Source organism: Lemur catta, chromosome 5 (assembly GCF_020740605.2).
Source record: "Lemur catta isolate mLemCat1 chromosome 5, mLemCat1.pri, whole genome shotgun sequence".
Taxonomy (NCBI): Eukaryota; Metazoa; Chordata; class Mammalia; order Primates; family Lemuridae; genus Lemur; species Lemur catta.
In genome coordinates, this window is record NC_059132.1 from 64,891,105 (window position 1) to 64,902,194 (window position 11,090).

The following is an 11,090-nucleotide window of genomic DNA, read 5'->3' on the forward strand; positions in this document are numbered from 1 at the left end:
CCCTACCCGACTTCTCTAAGAGTCATTAATCAAGACTTCAGCAGGGTTCACATTGATGAACTATCTAACTGCCCTCCCAGTCACCGTTTCTGACATGTGTCTCAGTTTTTGCAAATTTTAGAGGATGCTGCAGACATTTTTTAACTGTTAGTGAATTTTAATTTTAAACGAGGAACTTTTTATTAAAATCAACATTAAAAAAGCCTCCTTCGCCCACCTCGCTATATTCCCTTTGTGTCTTACGTGATAAAATCTTTCTGTCGGTTGGCCGCGTGGCCTAATGGATAAGGCGTCTGATTCCGGATCAGAAGATTGAGGGTTCGAGTCCCTTCGTGGTCGTCTGTTTTTTTCCATTCTTGGAGTTGGAAGATGCTTAAAAAATTGCAGCATTTTTCTTGCTGCAATCTGGCTGCCGGATCACACCTAAAGGTATAACTCTTTTTTAAACGTGTGTATATGGTGTGCCTGCTGTGTGACAAGTGCTTTACAAATGACCAAGGCAAAAATAGCACGTGTCCTCAAGGAGCTTACTTTCTACTGGACCAGAGAGATGAAATCAAGCAAACGCGGGAGGCGGGGGACGAGGGCGGGAGACGGGGGGCGGGAGGTGGGGGGAGAAGACTAAAACATTTGTTTCAAGTTCTGTGAAAGAAATAAGCAAGGGGATGAAATCAGAATATGGGAAGGGGGCTACTTTAGGTGGTGTCCTTCTGGAGGTCTTGAAGAGATGCTATTTAAGCTGAAGGTTGAGTATATTTTAGGCAAAGGAATAGCATTTGCTTATCTCACTGAGAATCTGAAAGCACCAGGTATTCTTAAAGTTCAAGTTGCTGAACAATTTTTGGGGGTGGGGATCACTACCAAAAAAGTCAACTGAAAGGGATAAAGGTGAGTTAAATTTCTGAGAATGAGATCTCTGACAAGGACTCTCTATGACTGAGGCTCTGAAGATGATTTGAAATTGGTGTCCTCCACTAGCTACCACAAATATAACTGTCACCACCTCCTAAATACTGATCTCATAAAGAAGAATAAAGGCAGAAACCACCAAAGGTTTTATCTCAAACTGAACTATCCTCTGTTGCAACTTCTATTAGGGTAGTCATGATAGGTTGAGTTTAAGCAAGAGGACAAATGTCATAAATGGATGTGAACATTACTACAGAGAAAGAGCAGTGAGAGATGGATAAGCAAAAGTCCTGGTCATTTTTAATTGAGCTCTAGTCGCTTTTTGCAGAAAAAGGAGTTAAAATTACTTTTTTTTTTTTTTTTTCTGAGACAGATCTGTCGCCCTGGGTAGAGTGCGGTGGCATCAGCCTAGCTCACAGCAACCTCAGACCCCTGGGCTCAAGCGATCCTCCTGCCTCAGCCTCCCGAGTAGCTGGGACTACAGGCATGCGCCACTATGCCCGGCTAGTTTTTTCTATATATTTTTAGTTGTCCAGATAATTTCTTTCTATTTTTAGTAGAGACGGGGTCTCGCTCTTGCTCAGGCTGGTCTCCAACTCCTGAGCTCAAGAGATCCTCCCGCCTCGACATCCCAGAGAGCTAGGATTACAGGCATGAGCCATGGCGCCCGGCCCCTACGTCTACTTTTTAAATTGGGTTTTCTTTTTGTTTTTGAGTTGTATCAGGTTTTTTGTATACGCTGGATGTTAAACCCTCATCAGTTATATACTTTGTAAATATTTTCTCCAATTCTATAGGTTGTCTTTTCACCTTCTGGATGATGTCCTTTGATGCACAAAAGTTTTTAATTTTGATTAAGTACCATTTATCATCTTTTTTAAAATTCCCTGTGCTTTTGGTGTCATATCTAAGAATCCATTGCCAAATCCAAGGACATGAAGATTTTCCTCTGTGTTTCTTCCAAGAGTTTTCTTCTAAAGGCTGTAGCTCTTATATTTAAGTTATTGATCCATTTTGAATGAATTTTTGTATATGATGTAAGGTAGAGGCTCAACTTTATTTTTTGGCATGTGCATACCCAGTTGTCCCAGAGCCATCTGTTGAAGAGAGTATTCTTTCACCATTCAATGGACTTGGCATCATTATCAAAAATCAAAACCACTATCAAAAAGACACCTGAATTAGAATGTTTATCACAGCACAATTCACTATTGCAAAGATGTGGAATCAACCTAAGTGCCCATCAATTCATGAGTGAATTAAGAAAATGTGGTATATATAGACATATATATATATACACACACACATAAATATATATAAATACCATGGAGTATTACTCAGCCACAAAATGAAATGAATTAATGTCTTTTACAGCAACTTGGATCAAACTGGACACCATTATCCTAAATGAAGTATCTCAGGAATGGAAAAACAAAGATCACATGTACTCTGTAATAATTGGGAGCTAATTAATGGGCACACACAGGCACAAAGAGATGTAAATTTCATTGGAAATCAAGAAGGAGGGAGGGGTGGAGGAGGGGTAAAAACTTACACATTGGGTACAATGAACACTATTCAAGTGATGGACACGCTAAAAGTCCCAACTTAAGGATTATAAAAGCAATCCATGTTACAAAAACATTTGTACCCTCTTGATATTTTGAAAAAAAAAATTAAGTTGACCAAAGAATGAATAGTCAAAACAATTTGAAAAAGAAGAATGAAGTTGGAAGTCTCACACTTCCTGATATCAAAACATATTACAAAGCTACAGTAATCAAAATAGTGTGGTACTACCACAAAGACAGACATACAGACTAATGGAATAAAACAGAGAGCCCAGAAATAAACCCTCATGTATATGGTTACATGGTCTTCAACAAAGGTGCCAAGACCACTCAATGAGAAAGAGAACATCTCTTCAAACAAATGGTGTTGAGAAAGTGGATATCCACATGCAAAGGAATGAAACCAGACCCTTAACTTACACCATATTAAAAAATTAATTCAAAATGGGTCAAAAAACCTAAGACTCCAAAGTATAAACCTCCTAGAAGAAAATATAGGGGAAATCTTTATGACATAGTATTTGGCAGTAATTTCTCAGATATAACACCAAAATAATAGACAGCAAAAGCAAAAGTAGACAAATGAGACTACATCAAACTTAAAAACTTCTGTGGATCAAAGCACACAATCAGCAGAGTGAAAAGGCAGCTTACAGAATGGAAGAAAATATTTGCAATCTTATATCTGATGAGTGGTTAATATCTAGAATATATTAAAAAAAACTCCCACAACTCAGCAATAACAAGAAAAAAACCAAATAACTTGAGTGAAAAATGGGCAAAAGGTTTGATTGTGGAAGGCTTTTCCACTTTCATCATATTTATAGGGTCTCTCCCCAGTATGGCTTTTCTGATTTGAAATTGGACCTTCATTCTGAGCAAAGAATTTTCCACATTCAGCAGTAAACTCTCAATTCAGCCTTTCCCAAACTCTTTACCTCTATAAGGTCTTTGCTATGTGTACTCTCTTATATGATGTCAGACCTGCATTCTGACCAAAGTTGTTTCCACATTCTTTGCAGTGATAGGGTTTCTCTCAATGTATACTCCACAATTCTTAAAAAGAAGTGAGCTCTGATTAAAAGCTTTCTCAACATAAGACATTTTTAGGGTTCTTCTCTAGTATGTATATTCTCTGGTGTTTGAGAAGGTCAGAGCTTTGACTGAAGGTCTTATTGTACATATTATCCTTAGGGGTTTCTCTCCAGTATGAAGCCTTTGATGCTTACTAAGATCAGAGCTGCAATTTTGAAAATCTTACCACATTGATCACATTCATGGGGTCTGTGTAAAGCATGGATTCTATAATGCAGGATCAGATTGGAGCTCACAATGAAGGCTGTTCTATACTCATCACATTTACAAGTATTCTCCCTAGTGTGGATCCTCTGATGGAGACAGAGGTTGGTGCTCTCACTGAAGGTTTTACCACAAACTTTATATTTATATGGGCTCTCTCCAGTGTGAATTCCCTACTGTTAAATAAGATTTAATTTCTTAGTGAAGAACTTTTCATGTTCGTCACATTGCTGACTTCTTTTTCCCATAAGTATTTCTTTGCTACAACTTTCATCACTTCTCTACGATCTTAAAATTCATATGGACAGTCATATGAAAAGTCATTTATGGCAGCATCCTTGCTTTCTTTTTCTCTAGAAATTTCCCGGGTAAACAGCTGCCACTGATAAGGAAAACTCCCATCTATTACCTGGTGCATCAGCCACCTGAGACTCCCACCCCTCGGAAAGACTCTCATCAACATAATACTAACCTATTAACCTGGCACATCAACTAACCTATTACCTGGTGCATTAGCTACCTGAGACCCCACCCCTGGGACCACCCCAATCTAATAAAAGTGGGAAAAATTGGGTAGACGGGGCTCAGAATTTGGTGGCGAGACCACTCTGAGGCCGCCAGCAAATAAACCTTGATTCTCCAACTCTCCGTGTGCCACTTGGTTTGTCCTCAGAAGCACCTGCTGTAACACTTGCTGTAACACCATCTCCTCTCATACTGTCTTCCTGTTTTTTTTCTAACTCATCTAGTTCTCCAGCAGGATCTATAATTTCTTCCAGAATCTGCAGAGATATACTTATCTGAAAAAGATCTTATTAGGGCAGTGGCTACACATAAACAGGTTATATTATGCCCCGTACTTTTATGTATTTAATAATGATGATAATAGAAATGCCATGAGAATTAGTTTCATTTCCCCTACACAACCTTTGAAATTCCATTTCATATCTAACCTATCCACAGTTAATTTAAGTACTGCAGGGATCTGGGACTATTTGGCAGTACTGTACTTGAAATTATTTGGGTTCAGCCAACTGAATTCAGAATGTTGCCTCCCAAATGGAACAATTGGATCTGGTCCACAATGAATGTCTTCTGAGAGGTCTATATTCAGATAAGCCAGCTGTCTTTTCTCCTGCCCAGTGTCACATTTCGACTATTAGGATAAATTCAGTAATCAAAAGAACACCATCATGAATGGTCATAAACACAGAGAAATGTAAGGTTATGTAGATATGAATCTTCAATAATAGCTGGCATAAGGCATTTAGTCTGAAGATCCAGGATTTACATTCTTCTCCTAAGAGATAAGGAAATCTTGGAAGGTGATGTTCCTAAGGCAAAGCCAAAGTCATTTAACTAGAATAAAACTCCACAAGGGTGAAATTTTATTTTTTAACTGTAATTTCATATTTTTACAGCCATATCCCCCAAGGCTGCATCTCCTGGCACATAATAAGCACTCATTAAATAATGATAATTGGAAATATTCTAAATGTTCAGTAAAAAAGTAAGTGGTTAAAAGAAGTAGAATATAACCATGCTGTGTAATGAGTTGCAATGTTTCCTTTATAAAGAAAAAGAGTGAGTGTTCCACGTGAAAGAGCCCATGATATAAGGAAAAAATATGTCAGAGAACTCTATGCTTCGTACGGCTGCAATTCTGTAAAAAAGAAAATATAACTGAATAGATATATGCGAATGCAGAGAAAAAAGAACTGTAAGGAACACAAATTGTTGATGGCGACTACTTTTGGGAGAAGAAGGCGTAGCTTTGATATTTTATTCAGGAGTGAAATTGGTATTCGATTTTGACTGGGTAAACAAAGTCATAATTATCAGATGCCAACGCGAGTGTGCATATGTGTAATTTACAAAGGAAACGTTTGAGAACTAGTTCTATGATTTTTGAAAATAGAAGAGCAGAGGATCTGTGTAAGATTCCTTTAGACATCGCACTGTCGCGAGCCAGAGGACTGTGGGACTGGTAGCAAAGCGCTACAGGAAGTATCCAGGAGAGGGCTTGGATCTGAAACAAGGTGTGTGGCCTGGCGGAGAAGGGAACCCAGCCGTAGCTCCCCCGTCTCCTCCGGCTCCGCTAGGCAAGGAGCTACCTGGGTCCCCAACCTCACGACTGCCAGATTATCTCCCGATGCGACAAAGAACTCAATTTCTAGTCATCTCCGCTAGAGTGAACGTTTTTGCGTCAAATATCGCGGCTTCTTGAAAATAACGCGATACTTCCGCTTTTACTATTTTCAGTGTTCATAGTCCCTGTGAGAAAATTTTAAAAGTCGATTTTTTAAAGTGTAGGTTGGTAGTTATTTGCGCGTACTTCTGAGATCAAGTTTAATATATTTGTTCCAAAAGTGAAAGGGGCAAAACAATGTGTCAGAAGTGGGATTCGAACCCACGCCTCCATTTGGAGACCAGAATCCCCAGCGCGGGGAAGCGAAGCTTGAGTCTGGCGCCTTAGACCACTCGGCCATCCTGACACCCTACTGAAAGGGAGAGATTTTTCTCTAAAATAGAGATCAGCGAGCAATGTTTCTGTGACGTGTACACACAGAAGCGATGATGTCAGGGTTGCCTGGTAACGGTAAGAAAAGAAAGCCACCTGTGCATTGAAAAAGGAAAAGATTTCTCAGGAGCAGAAAAAATGTTTATGCGTAAAACTGGATACAAGTCTCTTACGGGCCTTACGTTCTGCGTGCACACATTTCTTGTGCCCAGCCTACCCAGATTTCGGGAAGGAAGGAAAGAAAGGAAGAACATCTTTTTGTCTCGGTCGCTGGGTCGGCTTTCCAGCCTCTGATCTTTACTGAATTCTTGATAGTGGTTAACCTTCCCCTAGGACTAGGGTTTCGTTCTTTTGAACATGGTGAACAAAACCACAAAACCCTAACAAAATAAAAAAACCCTGGTACTACCGAACAGTCCATTTTTGTCCCCTCTATTTCGTTTCCTCTTGTCCCCAGAACTGCCTCGTTGAAAAGTTTCTCCTGGGTCCGGAAGTGACAGCCAGGGGGACTGCCGGGAAAGCCGGCGTAGGGAGCTGATGGAGTAAGGGCCGCAGGGGCAAGGCCAGTTCCTGCCCCGACGGACTGACTTGTCCCAGGTCCCGAGAAACCCCAGGAGCGACACGCATGCCCCCAACCTTCCTGGTCACTCTCTGGTGTTTCCGATTGAAAGTCTCCAAGGTGTCCATTGCCAGTGGCAGTTTTTAAGGGGGATGGCGGGTGAGAACCACATCCCATGACCCACTTTTCCAGCCGTTCCTCAGCCTTGTGCCAATAATCTGAGCTCTGGGCCTGGAAGGCCCGAGGTCACAGATTTTAATGGGACCCTAAAACTAAACAGCAAGATATTATCCCTCCAACTAGACATAGAGCCCTTAGAGGCCAGGAATACCGTGTGAAAATAACCTTTGGTGGCCAAATGCCCCCAGGACAGTGCCTGACAAACATGGTAGGGGCCTAAAAAATGTATTTGAATTCAACCATTTTAATTACTGTATTCAGAGAGCAGAAATACAGTCTTGGGAATTTTAATTAGATTTTGCCTCAATAAGCTATTTATTCATTAACATTAAAATGTTTCTTTTTTCTTTCTATAAAGCAAATGTTAGGCCTCTTTTCCACATGGAGAGAGAATTTTGAGTTTCAGTAGGCTCTATCTTAGACTTCCTTGGTTTTATATTCTATTTTTGATAATTAAAGAGAAATGGGTAGATGAGAAGTACAATGAACACTGGTTTCTCAATCTCCCTCCGAGATATGAGCTATGGTATGTTTCCTTTCATAAGCTATAGTTCTATTAGAAGGAAGTTATCCAGGAAGTGATTTCCAACATGGCAACAGTAACCCCTTAATTATTTATAATTTTTTTCTAATTGCAAAGTACACATAAATTATTGAAAATACAAATAAGTCAAAAATAAAACTTATCCATACTCTCACTAGTCAGAGGTTAACTACTATTAACATTTTGATATATTTACTCTAGTTTTTCATATGGCATACATTTTTTCCCAAGGTCATGTGTAGTACATACTTTGCTAACTTGCTTTTTAAATGAAAGTATTATGAACTTCCATAAATATTATTTTGCATAAATTTTAATGACTGCACATAGTCCATTTCAAACCAATATTGTTGGAACCCTGGAGTAGTTCTAATTTTTCACTTTCATGAGCAATGCTATGAAGACCATCTTTGTGTAGACAAATATTTACAAACATCCATAATTATTTCCTTAAATTTCTAGCAGTGGAATCATTAGAACAAAGTTTATACAGTTTTAAAAGCTTTTAATATTTACTGTCCAACTGCCTGCTAAAAAGATGTGAAGTAATTTAGATACCGAAAACCTGACCAACACAGGATATCAGGATTAAACAACAAACAACAATAAAAACAATAAAACATTTTAATAGGTGAAAAATGTTAAGGCATTTTTTTTACAGATTTGATTATTAGTGATGTTCAACATTCGTGTTTAAAGGATGTTTATACTTCCTCAGTAAATTGCTGATCAGATTTTTATTGATATTCATCTTTCCTTATTAATTTGTAAGACATTTTATGAAAACTAAGCTCTTATGATATAGTTTCTATTTACTAAGAACCCAAGCAGAAATTCCTTTTACTATTAATAACAAGAATCCCATTAACTTCCTTAAACATGTGTTCTATTGTCATTTCATGGAAACTATGAGCTATAAAAGTTAACAAGGTTCCAGTGTCAATTTTTAAAACGAAACTGTGGCCCACATTTAACATCCTTGTAATGTTATTATGCTATATGTTTATTATGTTATTCCTGGTAATTTTTTGTTCCATCCTTATTCTGTCTTTGTTTATGGCACATTAAACTCCTGCTACCTTGATTTTATCTGTTAAACAGTCCATTTGGAAGCTTTAAGTCCATTTTGGAAGAAAATGAGGTATAAATAAATGTGTAAATATTTTTACTATTTACTAATAATATTTATGGTGCAAAAAGACTCCCCAGAGGTCATTCTACATTTTTATGAAAACATCTTCTATTTAATACAAGAGGAATTTTGAAAGGCCCGACCAATTATTTAAAGAAGGTAAGTGCAGGGGGAGGAAGAGGCTAAAAAGGAAACAAGCTGACAGTGGTGGCCTATGCCAATTTTAAAAAACAGGATTTAATTTCCAACCTTGAAATCAATATCTTGACTGTTTTATGGGAGGTTCCATAAAATCATCTGATTTTTTGACACCATGTCCAGGATTTACTTTAGACTAGATGAGGCTACTTTTGAAATCAGATTGACCATAAATTGATAGTTGTTGGTTGAGAGACGATATAGGGGTTTCACTGTTTATCTTCTTTATTTTTGTGTATGCTTAAAGGTTTCCATGGTGAACAGTGCAATATAGAAAGAAAAAAAAATCTGCCGGGGGCAGTAGCTCCATCTGTAATTCCAGCAACTCAGGAGACTCAGATAGGTGGATGGCTTGAGCCCAGGAGTTTCAGGCTACCGTGAGCTATGATTACTCCACTGCACTCCAGCCTGGGTGACAAAGCGAGACCCCATCACTTAAAAAAACAAAAAAACACCCCTGGTCTCGCCAAAAGCATCTATGTTAATTTTTTTTAAATATGTAGATTGAAAATGTGAAGTCTTTCTAAACTAAAAGAAATTATCTTCTCACTTTTCTCCTATTACATTCTTGTGTATCACAAACCCTGAACTGGATCACATCTCATACAAATCCAAATAAATTCTGTATGCGCTTTGAATGAAGAATCTGGTAAAGAGACCTGTGCATTTGAAAAGGTTACCTTCAAATGCCTTGCTTACATTTGAACTTCAAATGCAAAAATAAATAAATAAGTCAGACATGAGAAATTTACTTTCTCTTCAACAGGGAAAAAGGAAATATAACTGGGGCAATGTTGTAAAGTACAAGTATTGTTTGCACATTTTGATGTCTAAGCTACTTCACTGACATGCTAGCAAAGTCAATTTCCCTACCATAACCCCACCAACATTGCTTTGGTTGGGCTTTCTCATTATTCTTCACAGAAACCTCATAGGAGGAATTTCTTGGTTAAACAAGGTGCAGGAATTAGTAATTTAATTACATAATTAAGTCAAAGCAGGACTGAGCTAGGGGGCACCAGCTTATGAACCTTAAGAAAAAGGGCACTAAAGAAAAAATACAGACCTAGCATTTGGGCTTCCTCTCAGATTACTGTGGTCCACAGAAGTCTCCTACAGCACACAATGTTTTACTTTTCCCCAACTGTCTTTAGTTGTGCTCCACTTCTTTTTCATGTTATTTTTGCCCTTCCCAATTGACTTGAACTGTTCCAAGGAGAGAGGCCATGTTCTCTTGTATTGTCCTCAGGAGTCAAGTTCAGCTGAGGCACCCAACACTGGTTAGTTGTATATTTGAATCAAAGAATGTCTTTCATTTCTTAAGAGGCAACTCACCCACCATTGGTACGCCAAAAACCTTTTGAGTTTTGTTTTTTATTTTGCTGGGAGGAGATGTGATTGCCCTCTATACTCTTTGGTCTGGATCTCAGATAACTGAAGGCATTAATGAATGGCTCTCCTTTATCATCTGACAGCTATTTGCTTACTTTCATAGTGTCGAATTCTCTCATCTTACTTAATTGTACATGGTGGAGAGGAGGGGTCATGTTCAGTTTCCCTTTATTCTCTGAACCTGTCTCTTCTAGGCCTTGTCTGCTCTTGGGGAAGATGCTCTTCTCTGCGTGTCTGGCAGCTGGACACGTATGTGTGCACATGTGTGCAGACACACACACACACACACACACACACACACATTTTCCTGGGGCAACAAAACAATTAAGGAAGGAGCTGTTGAAGCCCTAATATGTAATTAACAACTTCCGGATGTTCTGAGGAAAGAAACAGAGAGGAGCCAAAAGAATCCTACTGGGCCCATAACTGTGTGACCCAATTGCTGATTCAATGAACCCAAAGGGTGCTTACCTTTCTGCAAATGAGTAAATTTAGAGTCATTTACAAATTCATTTAACCTCATTCAAAATGGCAGGCTTTTTAAAATTAAAAATTTAAATAAATACCTATGAACCCACCACCCATAGCAGAAGATAACCAGTAACACATATCAACCTATACCCTCCTCTACCCCATCCTCCCACACACCCCATAGGTAACCATGATCCCATTGTTCATATTATAAAAAGGGTTATCATAAGGTATACAGTCTTGTGAAACTTTTTTTCTTAGAGACAGGGTCTCACTATGTTGCCCAGGCTGGTCTCAGCCTCCTGAGTGGCTGG

The 11,090-nt window shown here is 38.6% G+C and overlaps 2 non-coding genes across 2 annotated transcripts; one reads left to right on the forward strand and one right to left on the reverse strand.

Moving 5' to 3' along the window:
• Positions 1-266: 266 nt before the first annotated feature.
• TRNAR-CCG lies at positions 267-339 on the forward strand. Its single transcript has one exon. It is a non-coding gene; the product is annotated as a tRNA-Arg (tRNA).
• Positions 340-6,168: 5,829 nt separating this feature from the next.
• Positions 6,169-6,274, reverse strand: TRNAL-CAA. The gene is made up of 2 exons: positions 6,237-6,274; positions 6,169-6,214 (listed from the first exon to the last, which is right to left on the reverse strand). It is a non-coding gene; the product is annotated as a tRNA-Leu (tRNA).
• Positions 6,275-11,090: the final 4,816 nt, after the last annotated feature.